Genomic DNA, 12,479 nt, shown 5'->3' with positions numbered 1-12,479 from the left:
GGCCTGGGGCTTCCCTGGTGGTGCAGTGGTTAAGAATCCGCCTGCCAATGTAAGGGACACGGGTTTGAGCCCTGGTCCAGGAGATCCCACATGCCTCGAAGCAACTAAGCCCATGCGCCACAGCTACTGAGCCTGTGCTCTAGAGACCGCAAGCCACAACTGCTGAGCCTGCACTCCACAACTACTGAAGCCTGTGCACCTAGAGCCCATGCTCCACAACAAGAGAAGCCACCGCAGTGAGAAGCCTGCACACCACAATGAAGAGTAGGCCCCGCTCGCCGCAACTAGAGAAAGCCTGCACGCAGCAATTAAGACGCAACACAGCCAAAAATAAATAAACTTATAAAAAAAAGAAATAATGTCCAGGCCTTTTGACCCAGGAATTTCTCTCCTGGGAATCAATTTCAGGGAAATAATCCTAAATTAGGACAAAGGTATACACGCCAAGATGTTTGAAGAAATATTTTTATAACAGAAAAATTTACAAGAAATCACCAAGAAGGGAATGATTAAAAAACATAAAGTACATCTACGAGATGTAATATTTCACAGCTCGTAAATTGATGGTAATGCAACCTACTTAAAAACAGGGAAAAAATGCTTATAATGTTAAGCAGGTATCAGTTTGATAACTTCAATGTAAAATGCAAACTACAAATTATTCATAGCAGAGTGGAGAGAAACACCACAAATGTTAATGGTTAAAGAATTATCTGATTCGGGTTTTTTTTTTCCATTAATTAATTATTTATTTTTGCCTGCGTTGGGTCTTCATTGAAAAAGTGGGCTTTCTCTAGTTGCCTAGTTGCGGTGAGTAGGGGCTACTCTTTCTTGTGGTGCGTGGGCTTCTCATTGCAGTGGCTTCTCTTGTTGCAGAGCACGGGCTCTAGGCGCGCGGGCTTCAGTAGTAGTGGCTCACGGGTTCTAGAGTGCAGGCTCAATAGTTGTGGCGCGTGGGGCTTAGTTGCCCCACAGCATGTGCGATCTTTCCGGACCAGGGCTCGAACCCATCTCCCCTGCATTGGCAGGCGGATTCTTAACCACTGCGCAACCAGGGAAGTCCCTCTGATTCAGTTTTGTTTCTTTCACTTCTCTCTACATGTCTGTAGTCTCCAAACATTTTTTTGTTGGGTAATATTAACTTTACAATCAAAAAGTCCGTACACGGGCCTCTCACTGTTGTGGCCTCTCCTGTTGCGGAGCACAAGCTCCGGACGCGCAGGCTCAGCGGCCATGGCTCATGGGCCCAGCCACTCCGTGGCATGTGGGATCTTCCCGGACTGGGGCACAAACCTGTGTCTCCTGCATCAGCAGGCGGGCTCTCAACCACTGCGCCACCAGGGAAGCCCTAGAATGGATTTAAGTGTTGAATTCATCACACCTTTTCTCTCCCTGCTAATGAAACAGTGATAGCGCATTGAAAGATTTGGAGTCAGATCTGGGTTCAAACTTCACCCCCACCCCTTACCAGCTGTGGGAACTTGGGCAAATCATTTAACAGCTCTGAGCCTCAGTTTCCTCATCTAGAGCATGACATAATCACACCAATAATCATACCTTCTTTGTAGGGTTATTTTGAGAATGAGACAACTTAGAAAATGCCTTTCACCCAGTAGGCTAGTTCCCTTGTTGTCACTTGGGTTCCTAGTGCATACTTGGTACTTATTGAGTGGGTGCTCAGTAAGAAGTGAGACAGAGAAGAGTTTTTTTCTCTTTTTCTAGACATTAGCTGCCCTAGGACAGCACTTTCAATATTATTTGTCCTTCCATTCTTGAAGCCCCACAAGTTCTAGTCAAGCTTGAAATCAAGCTCAAAATTTGGGGTTTCCCCTCTGCTTCCATGGTACCTACCCCTACTTCCTCACCCTATCAGTGGCAGCCTATCTTCAGAGGCTCAGAGGTCCCTCTAATATTTACTAGATCTCACTAATTTCTCTTGGCTAACACAGGCATATTCTGGGGCAATGATTCTTTTTTTTGGAATTTCTGTATTTAATTTAATTTATTTTTTTAAACAGCAGGTTCTTATTAGTCATCCATTTTATACATATTAGTGTATACACATTAATCCCAATCTCCCAATTCATCCCACCACCACCACCCCCACCGCTTTCCCCACTTGGTGTCCATACGTTTGTTCTCTACACCTGTGTCTCTGTTTCTGCCCTGCAAACCGGTTCATCTGTACCATTTTTCTAGGCTCCACGTATATGCGTTAATATACGATATTTGTTTTTCTCTTTCTGACTTACTTCACTCTGTATGACAGTCTTTAGATCCATCCACATCTCTACAAATGACCAATTTCGTTCCTTTTGATGGCTGAGTAATATTCCATTGTATGTATGTACCACATCTTCTTTATCCATTTGTCTGTCAGTGGGCATTTAGCTTGCTTCCATGACCTGGCTATTGTCAATAGTGCTGCAATGAACATTGGGGTGCATGTGTATTTTCGAATTATGGTTTTCTCTGGGTATATGTCCAGTAGTGGGATTGCTGGGTCATATGGTAATTCTATTTTTAGTTTTTTAAGGAACCTCCATACTGTTCTCCGTAGTGGCTATATCAATTTACATTTCCACCAACAGTGTAAGAGGGTTCCCTTTTCTCCACACCCTCTCCAGCATTTGTTGTTTGTAAATTTTCTGATGATTCCCATTCTAACTGGTGTGAGGTGATACCTCATTGTAGCTTTGATTTGCACTTCTCTAATAATTAGTGATGCTCAGCAGCTTTTCATGTGCTTCTTGGTCATCTGTATGTCTTCTTTAGAGAAATGTCTATTTAGGTCTTCTGCCCATTTTTGGATTGGGTTGTTTTTTTTTTTAATATTGAGCTGCATGAGCTGTTTATATATTTGGAGATTAATCCTTTGTCCGTTGGTTCGTTTGCAAATATTTTCTCCTATTCTGAGGGCTGTCTTTCCATGTTGTTTGTAGTTTCCTTTGCTTTGAAAAAGCTTTTAAATTTCGTTAGGTCCCATTTGTTTATTTTTGTTTTTATTTCTATTACTCTAGGAGGTGGATCAAAAAAGATCTTGCTGTGATTTATGTCAAAGAGTGTTCTTCCTATGTTTTCCTCTAAGAGTTTTAGAGTGTCCAGTCTTTTTTTTTTTTCGGCTGCGTTGGGTCTTCGTTGCTGCGGGCGGGCTTTCTTTAGTTGTGGCGAGCGGGGGCTACTCTTCGTTGCGGTGCGGGAGTGTCCCGTCTTAACATTTAGGTCTCTAATCCATTTTGAGTTTATTTTTATGTATGGTGTTAGGGAGTGTTCTAATTTCATTCTTTTACATGTAGCTGTCCACTTTTCCCAGCACCACTTATTGAAGAGGCTGTCTTTTCTCCATTGTATATCCTTGCCTCCTTTGTCATAGATTAGTTGACCATACGTGCATGGGTTTATCTCTGGGCTTTCTATCCTGTTCCGTTGATCTTTATTTCTGTTTTTGTGCCAGTGCCATATTGTCTTGATTACTGTAGCTATGTAGTATAGTCTGAAGTCAGGGAGTCTGATTCCTCCAGCTCTGTTTTTTTCCCTCAAAACTGCTTTGGCTATTTGGGGTCTTTTGTGTCTCCATACAAATTTTAAGATATTTTGTTCTAGTTCTGTAAAAAATGCCATTGGTAATTTGATAGGGATTGCATTGAATCTGTAGATTGCTTTGGGTAGTATAGTTATTTTCACAATATTGATTCTTGCAATCCAAGAACATGGTATATCTCTCCATCTGTTTGTATCATCTTTAGTTTCTTTCATCAGTGTCATGTAGTTTTCTGCATACAGGTCTTTTGTCTCCCTAGGTAGGTTTATTCCTAGGTATTTTATTCTTTTTGTTGCAATGGTAAATGGGAGTGTTTCTTTAATTTCTCATTCAGATTTTTCATCATTAGCGTATAGAAATGCAAGAGATATCTGTGCATTAATTTTGGGTTTTTTGTTTGTTTGTTTTTTAACATCTTTATTGGAGTATAATTGTTTTACAATGGTGTGTTAGTTTTTGCTTTATAACAGAGTGAATCAGCTATACATATACATATATCCCCATATCTCCTCCCTCTTGCGTCTCCCTCCCACCCTCCCTATCCCACCCCACAAGGTGGTCACCAAGTACCGAGCTGATCTCCCTGTGCTATGCAGCTGCTTCCCACTAGCTATCTATTTTACATTTGGTAGTGTATATAAGTCCATGCCACTCTCTCACTTCATCTCAGCTTACCCTTCCCCTCCCCATGTCCTCAAGTCCATTGTGCATTAATTTTGTATCCTGCAACTTTACCAAATTCATTGATTAGCTCTAGCGGTTTTCTGGTGGCATCTTTAGGATTCTCTATGTATAGTATCATGTCATCTGCAAACAGTGACAGTTTTACTTCTTCTTTTCCAATTTGTATTCCTTTTACTTCTTTTTCTTCTCTGATTGCCGTGGCTAGGACTTCCAAAAACTATGCTGAATAATAGTGGCGAGAGTGGACATCCTTGTCTTGTTCCTGTTCTTAGAGGAAATGCTTTCAGTTTTTCACCATTGAGAATAATGTTTACTGTGGGTTTGTCGTATATGGACTTTATTATGTTGAGGTAGGTTCCCTCTATGCCCACTTTCTGGAGAGTTTTTCTCATAAATGGGTGTTGAATTTTGTCAAAAGCTTTTTCTGCATCTATTGAGATGATCATATGGTTTTTCTTCTTCAGTTTGTTAATATGGTGTATCACATTAATTGATTTGCATATGTTGAAGAATCCTTGCATCCCTGGGATAAATCCCACTTGAATATGGTGTATGATCCTTTTAATGTATTGTTGGATTCTGTTTGCTAGTATTTTGCTGAGGATTTTTGTATCTATATTCTTCAGTGATATTGGTTTGTAATTTTCTTTTCTTGTAGTATCTTTGTCTAGTTTTGGTATCAGGGTGATGGTGGCCTCATAGAATGAGTTTGGGAGTGTTCTTTCCTCTGAAATTTTTTGGAAGAGTTTGAGAAGGATGGGTGTTAGCTCTTCTCTAAATGTTTGATAGAATTCACCTGTGAAGCCATCTGGTCCTGGACTTTTGTTTGTTGGAAGATTTTTAATCACGGTTTCAATTTCCTTCCTTGTGATTGGTCTGTTCATATTTTCTGATTCTTCCTGGTTCAGTCTTGGAAGGTTATACCTTTCTAAGAATTTGTCCATTTCTTCCAGGCTGTCCATTTTATTGGCATAGAGTTGCTTGTAGTAGTCTCTTAGGATGCTTTGTATTTCTGCGGTGTCTTTTGTAACATCTCCTTTTTCATTTCTAATTTTATTGATTTGAGTCCTCTCCCTCGTTTTCTTGATGAGTCTGGCTAATGGTTTATAAATTTTATCTTCTCAAAGAACCAGCTTTTAGTTTTATTGATCTTTGCTATTGTTTCTGCTCTGATCTTTATGATTTCTTTCCTTCTACTAACTTTGGGTTTTGTTTGTTCTTCTTCCTCTAGTTCCTTTAGGTGTAAGGTGAGATTGTTTATTTGAGATTTTTCTTGTTTCTTGAGGTAGGCTTGTATTGCTATAAACTTCCCTCTTAGAACTCCTTTTGCTGCATCCCATAGGTTTTGGATCGTCGTGTTTTCATTGTCATTTGTCTCTAGGCATTTTTTGATTTGGTCTTTGATTTCTTCAGTGATCTCTTGGTTATTTAGTAATGTATTGTTTAACCTCCATGTGTTTGTGTTTGTTGCATTTTTTCCCCTGTAATTGATTTCTAATCTCATAGCATTGTGGTCAGAAAAGATGCTTGATATGATTTCAATTTTCTTAAATTTACTGAGGCTTGATTTGTGACCCAAGATGTGATCTATCCTGGAGAATGTTCCATGTGTACTTGAGAAGAAAGTGTAATCTGCTCTTTTGGGATGGAATGTCCTATAAATATCAATTTAACCTATCTGGTCTGTTGTGTCATTTAAAGCTTGTGTTTCCTTATTAATTTTCTGTTTGGATGATCTGTCCATTGGTGTGAGTGAGGTGTTAAAGTCCCCTACTATTATTGTGTTACTGTCGATTTCCTCCTTTAGAGCTGTTAGCAGTTGCCTTATGTATTGAGGTGCTCCCATGTTGGGTGCATATATATTTATAATTGTTATATATCCCTTTTGGATTGATCCCTGGATCATTATGTAGTGTCCTTCCTTGTCTCTTATAACATTCTTTATTTTAAAGTCTATTTTATCTGATATGAGTATTGCTACTCCAGCTTTCTTTTGATTTCCATTTGCATGGAATATCTTTTTCCATCCCCTCATTTTCAGTCTGTATATGTCCCTAGGTCTGAAGTGGGTCTCTTGTAGATAGCATATATGTGGGTCTTGTTTTTGTATCCATTCAGCGAGCCTGTGTCTTTTGGTTGGAGCATTTAATCCATTTATGTTTAAGGTAATTATCAATATGTATGTTCCTATTACCATTTTCTTAATTGTTATGGGTTTGTTTTTGTAGGTCCTTTTCTTCTCTTGTGTTTCCCACTTAGAGAAGTCCCTTTAGCATTTGTTGTAGAGCTGGATTGGTGGTGCTGAATTCTCTTAGCTTTCGCTTGTCTGTAAAACTTTTGATTTCTCTGTCAAATCTGAATGAGATCCTTGCTGGGTAGAGTAATCTTGGTTGTAGGTTCTTCCCTTTCATCACTTTCAATATATCATGCCACTCCCTTCTGGCTTGTAGAATTTCTGCTGAGAAATCAGCTGTTAACCTTATGGGAGTTCCCTTGTATGTTATTTGTTGTTTTCCCCTCCTTGCTTTCAATAACTTTGTCTTTGATTTTTGTCAGTTTGATTACTATGTGTCTCAGCATGTTTCTCCTTGGGTTTATCCTGCCTGGGATTCTCTGCACTTCCTGGACTTGGGTGGCTATTTCCTTACCCATGTTAGGGAAGTTTTCGACAATAATCTCTTCTGATATTTTCTCGAGTCCTTTCTCTCTCTTCTCCTTCTGGGATCCCTATCATGCGAATGTTGTTGTGTTTAATGTTGTCCCAGAGGTCTCTTAGGCTGTCTTCATTTCTTTTCATTCTTTTTTCTTTATTCTGTTCCGCAGCAGTGAATTCCACCATTCTGTCTTCCAGGTCACTTATCCGTTCTTCTGCCTCAGTTATTCTGCTATTGATTCCTTCTAGTGTATTTTTCATTTAGTTATTGTATTGTTCATGTCTGTTTGTTTGTTCTTTAATTCTTCTAGGTCTTTTTTAAACATTTCTTGCATATTCTCCATCTTTGCCTCCATTCTTTTTCTGAGGTCCTGGACCATCTTCACTATCATTATTCTGAATTCTTTTTCTGGAAGGCTGCCTATCTCCACTTCATTTAGTTGTTTTTCTGGGGTTTTATCTTGTTCCTTCATCTGGTACATAGCCCTCTGCCTTTTCATCTTGTCTATCTTTCTGTGAATGTGGTTTTTGTTCCACAGGCTGCAGGATTGTAGTTCTTCTTGTTTCTGCTGTGTGCCCTGTGGTGGATGAGGCTATCTAAGAGGCTTGTGCAAGTTTCCTGATGGGAGGGTCTGGTGGTAGGTAGAGCTGTGTGTTGCTCTGGTGGGCAGAGCTCAGTAAAACTTTAATCCACTTGTCTGCTGATGGGTGGGTTGGTGTTCCCTCCCTGTTAGTTGTTTGGCCTGAGGCGACCCAGCACAGGAGCCTACCAGGCTCTTTGGTGGGGCTAATGGCGGACTCTGGGAGGGCTCACGCCAAGGGGCACTTCTCAGAACTTCTGCTGCCAATGTCTTTGTCCCCACGGTGAGCCACAGCCACCCCTCGCCTCTGCAGAAGACCCTCCAACACTAGCAGATAGGTCTGGTTCAGTCTCCTATAGGGTCACTGCTTCTTCCCCTGGGTCCCGATGTGCATATTACTTTGTGTGTGCTCTCGAAGAGTGGAGTCTCTGTTTCCCCCAGTCCTGTCGAAGTCCTCAATCAAATCCCACTAGGCTTCAAAGTCTGATTCTCAAGGAATTCCTCCTCCCATTGCTGGACCCCCAAGTTGGGAAGCCTGACGTGGGGCTCAGAACCTTCACTCCAGTGGGTGGACTTCTGTGGTATAAGTGTTCTCCAGTCTGTGAGTCACCCACCCAGCAGTTATGCGATTTGAGTTTATTGTGACTGCGCCCCTCTTACTGTCTCATTGCGGCTTCTCCTTTGTCTTTGGATGTGGGGTGTCTCTTTTGGTGAGTTCCAGTGTCTTCCTGTCGATGATTGTTCAGCAGTTATTTGTGATTCGAGTGCTCTTGCAACAGGGAGTGCACTCATGTCCTTCTACTCCGCCATCTTCCCCCCTGCCCTCCGTCTGGGGCAATGATTCTTCTGCTTTTCTCTGATTCTCAACCCACAATACCTACAATTTTGTATGTGAGGGTGCTGGTAGGCCCTAGAGCGGGACATGTAAAAAGGGCCTCTAGAGTCTAAGACCTGCCTTACAATACTGGCTCACCACCAACTCTCTGATCTGGCCCTTCCCCTTTCTGTATCCTGGTTTCCTCATCTGTAAAATAAGTGTAATAATATTACCTGCTTTGACATAGGTTGTTGAGAGGATCAAATTCATGTACAGTGCTGAGCATCACCCTAGCTTTGTCCCTTGCATAACCATCCTCCCAATGTTGTTTTAACAATAGGCCCTGAGCTTTCATCAAAGGTTGTGATAAGAAATCACCATGTGAAACTCAGTCTCCTTTTGCTGCCAAATTTATGGAGAATCTTATCAACATATGACTCTAGTTGAGAAATTTCTCCAGCATGACAAATTATTAGAATTTTTGTCCTGAAAACTGGGAGATGCTCTTTACTCTGATATCAAATGTTCTGAGACTGATGCATCATATTTCCATTTTTTGCCTTAGCTTCCAGGAAGCTTAGAGCTAAATCTAATGCTTAATGACAGTGACTCCATTAAATCAGATGGGCTTAACTTTATATTTGTATTTTATGAAACTCATGAGACACACCCTCAGTTATAAGTATTCTCAAATTCTTTTGGAAAAGAAAGAGGAGAAGAAGGGAAGAGAAGGAAACAGGTATAGTTTGAAAAGAGGGCTTGGCATGCCACCTACTCACTGTATCAACTAGAATATAGGTTTGGTTTCTCTAAGAGACACCCAAAATACTTGTGACTTAAATAAAATAGAAGTGTATAACAATCTGGCCACAGCAGTCTCAGGCTGGTACGATTACTACGAGGGACCCTAGCTTCTTATCTTATTGCTCAGCTTTTCCTATGGTGTCTTTGAGCACATATTTCAAGATGGGTGGCCACCATGCCTCATCCCAGCCAGGGGAAGAGGAGGACATGGAGGGCACACGCACTGGGACTCGAGACCTCATATTGGGGCTTCCCTGGTGGCACAGTGGTTGAGAGTATGCCTGCCAATGCAGGGGACAATGTACATCAGTAAATCCCACGCCCAGCCCACTTCTGTTTGTATAAATTTGCTGTACGATTTCAAGCATTTAAAAACATCCTCCTCGGGGGCTTCCCTGGTGGTGCAGTGGTTGAGAGTCCGCCTGCCGATGCAGGGGACATGGGTTCGTGCCCCGGTCTGGGAAGATCCCACATGCCGCAGAGCGGCTGGGCCCGTGAGCCATGGCCACTGAGCCTGCGCGTCCGGAGCCTGTGCTCCGCAACGGGAGAGGCCACAACAGTGAGCGGCCCGCGTACCGCAAAAAAAAAAAAAAAAAGACCTCATGGTGACACACATCTCTTCCACTCACATCCTGTCAGCCAGAACTTGGTTACGTGATCACACCTAACTGCAAAGGAGGCTGGGATATTTAGTCTTTCAGAGGCACATGTCCAGCTAAAAATCAGGAGTTCTGTTACTATAGAAGATAGGGAGAACAGATTTTGAAGGGCATCTACCACTTTCTGCCACATCCACCATCTGAGATGTATTTACTTCTTTTATTTATTTATTTATTTACGTACTTACTTACTTACGTACTTACTTATTTATGGCTGCGTTGGGTCTTTGTAGCTGTGCGGTCTTTCTCTAGCTGCGGAGAGTAGGGGCTACTCTTCATTGCAGTGTGCGGTCTTATTGCGGTGGCTTCTCTTGTTGCAGAGCATGCGCTCTAGGCATGTGGGCTTCAGCAGTTGTGGCACGCAGGCTCAGTAGTTGTGGCACACGGGCTTAGTTGCTCCGAGGCATGTGGGATCTTCCTGGACCAGGGATCGGACCTGTGTCCCCTGCATTGGCAGGTGGATTCTTAACCACTGCACCACCAAGGAAGTCCCTCAGATGTATTTCTTTGCACATGATTGCACTCCCGTCTGCCTCAATTTCACCCTCACCCCCTCTATTCAGTATAGCTTACATGCTGCTATCAGAGTACTTTCCACTTCAGAGTGTTATTATGGCACTGCCCTGGTCACAAACCAACCCTGGCTCCATACTACCTAGGAAAGTGATGCCCAAACTGTACAATGCATTCGGAATCAGCTGGAGGGCGTGGTAAAACAGAGACAGCCGGGCCCCACCTGTAGCCCTACTGACTGGGTAGGTCTGGGCCCTGAGAATTTGCATCTTTTTTTTTTTTTTTTTTTTGCGGTACGCAGGCCTCCCACCATTGTGGCCTCTCCCGTTGCGGAGCACAGGCTCCGGACGCGCAGACCCAGCGGGCATGGCTCATGGGCCCAGCCGCTCCGCAGCATGTGGGATCTTCCCGGACCGGGGCACGAACCCGTGTCCCCTGCACTGGCAGGCAGATTCTTAACCACTGCGCCACCAGGGAAGTCTCTCATTGCTTCCTTCTTACCAGAAGTCACCTGGGACCCAGCATCTAACAGTCAGGTCCCCAGAACTGGCCTGGGGACCCATGCTGGGTCATGTTCCCTATGCCAGGGCTTAATCTCTACCCAGTCCTGTTCTCACTCACCCTGGTGTTTCTGAAAGTCAGTTGTAAGACATTTGGGACTCAGGTAATCGATGCTGGTGGATGATTTTCAGGGCCAAGACATAAAAGACTTTTTCACCAAACTGGTGATAAAGTGTCAATATTGTTTCAAATTAAAATTGGAGCCTAGGGAATTCCCTGGAGGTCCAGTGGTTAGCACTCCACACTTTCACTGCTGGGGTCAGGTTCAATCCTTGGTCAGGGAAATAAGATCCTGCAAGCCGTGGGGTGCGGCCAAAAGGTAAAATAATAAACAAATAAAATTGGAACCTTGAGGTGCTGGAAACTAATCTCCCCTTCATCACAGGGAACCCAGCTTTCTCCAAACCCCATAAAGGAAGCCTTCTTTGGCTGCAGCGGACATGGGTATGGCCATAAGAAGGGACTCCCTGTCCTGCTGTGGTTGTCAACTCTGTCAGGGATGGTGCTATCATGGTGGTAACTGTTACTGCAGCAAGGCTGTGTAGCCTCAGAAGTCAGTGAACCTTTTTTAGCTTTGATGTCCTCCTGTGCAGGGGAGGGATGTTACTACTCACCTTGCAGATGTGTGGTGAGCATCAAATAAGACATGGGAGTAAAGGGCCCAGCACAGTACTAGGCAGATAGTAGGTGTACAATAGAGAATAACTAGAATAACTAGAATTCTCACAACTATAAGAAAGTTAAGTTTTTTCCCTAATGAATCAGGCCCAGTCACTCTTCTAGGGGTTTTCCTTCTATTTATAATATCTACCTTCCTCTCTCACAATTCTACCTAATTTTGGGACCTCAGCTGCCCAGCTGTACCTCCTCCACAAATCTGTCTCTGTTCCTGGAACACTCTATTAACAACGCCTACCATACTTATGGTTTGGTCTAATGGACGTGGAAATGAGTAGTGAATTAAGAACAGGGTGTCTGTAGGCAGGGCTGCCATGTATGGTTGTACATGTTGTGCACTGCCTGAGCCTGGAAGTACCATTCACAGACTGTAAGGAAGTGGGGCCCTGATGCATTGTGTAATAAAGAGGCTCTGTGCGCAAGTCAGATGAACTGAGCTTGAAACCTGGCTCGATCACTAATCAATTGTTTGAGCAAGCAACACATGTAAACTCTTGACTTAGCTTCCTCATCTGTGAATGGGATGTTATTAGTACCTACCACAAGGGATAGTTGAGAGGATTCAGTAGCTTAATGAGTTTAACAGTGCCTTGTAAAGGACTGAATTTACTGAGCACTTAATTTTAGAAATTAAGTGTGGGTATTTTTTCTGAGAAGGCTGTACACAAGCTAGGGTCAGTGGGTCACCGAAAATCTGCAGCCGTGCCCCCCGACCCCAACCCCTCCCCCCCACCATGTAGCAGGAGGCAGATCCTCATGCTGTCCTTTCTCGCAGGACCCTACTCCACCCTTCTTTTTGCCAAAATCCGCTTTTACTAGGTCTTCTTCAGTTGACAAATGACAGCTCCAAAGTAAACTAGATTAAGCCCAAAGAAGCATTTGTGGGTGGATATAACTGAACTCCAATGGAGGATCCAGGGCTCCAGGTACATTACGAGCACTCTGTCTTCTCCATCTCCTGGCTCTGCTTCTCTGTATTGGCTTTATT

Source organism: Mesoplodon bidens, assembly GCF_964165515.1.
Source record: "Mesoplodon bidens genome assembly, chromosome: 10".
Taxonomy (NCBI): Eukaryota; Metazoa; Chordata; class Mammalia; order Artiodactyla; family Ziphiidae; genus Mesoplodon; species Mesoplodon bidens.
Note: the sequence above shows the minus strand (reverse complement) of the source record.